The 4,233-nt window shown below is 47.4% G+C and overlaps 1 pseudogene; it reads right to left on the reverse strand.

Moving 5' to 3' along the window:
• Positions 1-2,056: 2,056 nt before the first annotated feature.
• Positions 2,057-3,060, reverse strand: LOC125546454 (annotated as a pseudogene).
• Positions 3,061-4,233: the final 1,173 nt, after the last annotated feature.

Raw genomic sequence — 4,233 nt, forward strand, 5'->3', positions numbered from 1 at the left:
GCTGCAGTGGATTGTTAATCAGTAACCCGCTTCCCTTCTCTCTCCTCCACCTCACCCAAAATATAATATTTAAAGGCTTATAGCCCGCCTACGTCATCCTTTGGTACTTGCTCTTAGAATGTTGAATGCTCAATATTGATCGTCGACAATTAACTCAAGAAGTGCATAACTTGAGAGCAGCTACCTAGTTAGTATATGTTAGAGCATTGTTGCTACACTATTGCACAGGTCTGCAAGAATACTAAGATCACCCACAAACTATTTATGACATCGAGCATCTCTGAGAGAGAAAACCAGATTTATAATGAACTGAAGACGGTAAGTCTTGAATGAGATATGTGGCACACCATATGCAAAATCGCGAGCTTGTCAAGGGATCTAAGTTTAAAAAATTGAGAACTGGAATTAAAAGCATCCCATTTAACAGTTACAGACCATCTAACTCTCGCAATGAAAAGCCAGAAATACATGCATATATGATATATTTTCATATTTTTCTCTATGTCCATTTAGTGTATCTCCAAAACTAAAAAAAGGGCTGATTATGACTCCATATTTTGGTGTCACACATGGGATAAACATTTGATAAAAAGTTCCGACAACAAAGTAATTAATCTAGAGCAAGGACATTATACGGATATTCTCTACCAAAAGTTCAAGCCTAGTTAAATTTGTTCTATGCTTGAACAAACATCACCAAAAATCCTAAAACATATACATTCTTTAAAATTCAGTAATCCAACTCACACAACTGAGAAGAGAGGAGAACATGCATATAGCTGTTAGTCACAGATCATCAAACTAACATGTTCAGTGTTTCAGTTAGTTATCTTTTGAACACTCGTATCCTTGTAATTTGGAACTAATCCAGCAGAAAATGCGAAGCAAAATTAGGTGCTCTCCCATGAATCATATCTGTTAAATATAAAATTTAAATAATTATAATAAGAAAGCACTAAGCTCGCATGAAACATATTAGTGCAAGTATGCTACCTCGTTGGTCCGCTGCCCTTTGCTTTTGCTTAGGCCTCTCCTTCGTACTCCTTTGGATATTCTGTTGTCTGGTTCAGGGGAAAAACGGAAAAGTTCTACAGATCAAGTCCTCATATACGTGAATTTTCTTTTGTTTTTATAATACAAAGTATATGAATTCTCTTAAAAATTTAACAATGCTTTGTGTTGTGATTAATTAAGAAGAACGATCGCGGACGCGCGGCCAACACTTGTGCATCGCCTCACAGGCAACGGTTGGCATGTCCTTGAGTCACTGGTCAAGCAGCTTGCCAATGGCGTAGAAGATGAATCTGTTGGAATAAGCCTCGGCGTGTGGTGTGTTGGACTCGTCGGGCGCGTCGGGTGTGCGCGGGACGTGCGGGACACAATGATGCAGTCGGGCTCGTCGGGCGCGTTGGTGCGCGTGGGACGTGCGGGACGCAGCGGAAGCCGGGGCAAAATGTAGCGTGGCGTGTGTGTGCATGTGTCGCGTATGTTGATCGTGTGGCGATCCAACTTGTGGGGCGTGCGTGCGTGTTGAGTCGGTCTGCAACTTGCCACAACGGTAGCATGGACGAGCTGCCTGCAGTAGCTAGCAGGAGTCGTTGCCATCCGTTGGAGCCCGGCCGCGCCGCGCGCATCGAGCGCGTCGTGGGCGCAGGCGACGGATCAGCGTGTGCATGCAGCGCATGCAAGTTGTGGAGTTAGTGCGTCTAGCTGTGCGTGTGTGGGTCAGCTACATAAGTTGTAATTCTGTTTTGCTTTGGATTGGGGTGAGCAGAAGAGAGAAAAGGCTGAGGCTGTATGTGCGGCCGGCCACCAAATACTAGTGTTCTTGTGTGTCCATTGTGAGCTGCGAGAGGAACCGAGAAGAACAAGTAGGAGTTGCTCCTCTCATCCCCAACAGAATCCGATGTCTTGGAGCTTCTCCAGGTCAACGATGTTGCGGCCGTCGAAGACATAAGCCGGCTTCTGCATGACATCATGCACACAACCTGTAGCCGAGGCTTCTGAACTCCCACTCGGTCAGGATGCAGACGGCGTGCGTGACGCGGGTGGCCTCCTACGCATCCGACGTGACGGCAACGGGCTGCCCGGCGTGCTCGCCCACCGGCTGCAGGTGGCGCGGGTGGTTCCAGTCAAACTTGTCCATGGCGAGGTCGCGCCGCACCTGCTCCTTGGTCACCTGCGAGTCGTAGATGCTGACTACGGCCTCGTTTTCGAGCAGACCCCGGCACACGTCGATGGCCAGCGGGAAGCACGAGCCCCGTAAGCCGACGCTAGCAGAGAGGAAGCGCGGGGCGATGTGCGAGTCCTTGCCAATGGAGTAGGCCACCTCGATGACGTTGCAGAGATGGCGTCCACGGAGGAGATGCGCTGCACGAGGAAGAGAGGCAGCGCCGGCCGATGTGCGAGTCCTTTCCAATGGAGTAGGCCACCTCGATGACGTTGCAGAGATGGCGTCCACGAAGGAGATGCGCTGCACGAGGAAGGCGTTGGCGGCGAGTTTGGACAACTCGGCCGACCAGAGGTTGATTGTGATGACGCAGTCCACGGGACCCAATGCGCGTACATGTCCTTAAGGTTAAGGACCTTCACGGTGGTCTGCCCCTCGGGCATCTCGCAGCTGCCGATGAGGACGCGGTGGGGCACGAATAGGTCCTGCACGGCGGTGCCCTCAGCGAGGAACGCCAAATTGGACAGGATTTGGTACTGGAAGCACCGACCGTTGTGGGCAAAGATCTTCTCGATGGCCTCGGCAGGTATTGACGGACACAGTGGACTTCTCGATCACGGTCCAATCGGAGCGGGAGACGTCAGCGATCGTGTGCAGAGCGCTCTCCGAGATCACCGGCCTTGCCGGCGCCGAGGCCGAGGGTCTCGGTGTCAGTGTTGACAAAGAAGAAGACGATATCCACCTCGCCAACGTCGGTGTTGAAGAATAGGTTGTGGCCGCGGCACAGCTTAATGACGTCTTCTAGGCCGGGCGCGTAGATGGAGCCGGTCGCTGTTGTTCCAGCAACCGATCCACGCCTCAGAGATGTCCGCCACCACCTCCACGTCCATGGGATTCAATCAATATTTATGGGAGAAATTAGAGGAGGCGAGTGATGGAGAGTTGGAGTCCAACTGAGAGACGCGTGAGATGTATGGGAAAGACCAATATAGTTGGAAAAAACTGATATAATATAGTACTACCACCTTGGATGAATAGTATCACCTCGTATGTAGAAAATAATATAAGTGAAAAAAAACTGAAAGCGTAAATTCATGTGAAGAAGCGTATTGTGACGGTGAACCCGACAAAGTCAATCCGTGCTTTATTATTAGGGATATATGTTGTAGATCAATAGCTCGCGTATAGTTCTCCTGTTTTGTTTTTGATATGTTCCTAGAGAAAAATAGGTTGAAAAATGATAGTAGCAATGATGCAGACTAGGTCTGTGATCTGAGAGTTATCCTCACTGCTGCACAGAAAAATTATGTTTTTGATGCACCGCTAGGTGATAGACCTATTACAGGAGCAGATGCAGATTTATGAACATTTGGCAAGCTCGGTATGATGACTACTTGATAGTTTAGTGCGCCATGCTTTACGGCTTAGAACCAGGACTTCAAAAACGTTTTGAACGCCAAGGAGCATATAAGATGTTCCAAAAGCTGAAATTGGTATTTCAGACTCATACACAAGTCAAGAGGTATGAGACCTCTGACAAGTACTTTGCCTATAAGATGGAGGAGAATAGCTCAGCTAGTGAGCATATGCTTAGAATGTCTGAGTACTACAATCGCTTGAATCAAGTGAGAGTTAATCTTCCAGATAAGATAGTGATTGACAGAGTTTTCTAGTCACTATCACCAAGTTACTAGAACTTTGTGATGAACTATGATATGCAAGGGATAACAGAAACGATTCCCAAGCTCTTCGCGATGCTGAAATCGGCGAAGAAAGAAATCAAGAAAAAATATCAGGTGTTGATGGTTGACAAGACCACTACTTTCAAATAAAAGGGCGAGGGAAAGAAAATGAACTTCAAGAAGAATGGCAAGAAAGTTGTCACTCCCATGAAGAAGCCCAAAGCTAGACCTAAGCCTAAAACTGAGTGCTTCTACTGCAAAGGGAATGGTCACTAGAAGCGAAACTACCCCAAACATTTGGCGGATAAGAAGGATGGCAAAGAGAACAAAGGTATATTTGATATATGAATTATTGATGTGTACTTTACTAGTGTTCATAGT

This window comes from Triticum urartu, chromosome 3, assembly GCF_003073215.2.
Source record: "Triticum urartu cultivar G1812 chromosome 3, Tu2.1, whole genome shotgun sequence".
NCBI classification, from domain to species: domain Eukaryota; kingdom Viridiplantae; phylum Streptophyta; class Magnoliopsida; order Poales; family Poaceae; genus Triticum; species Triticum urartu.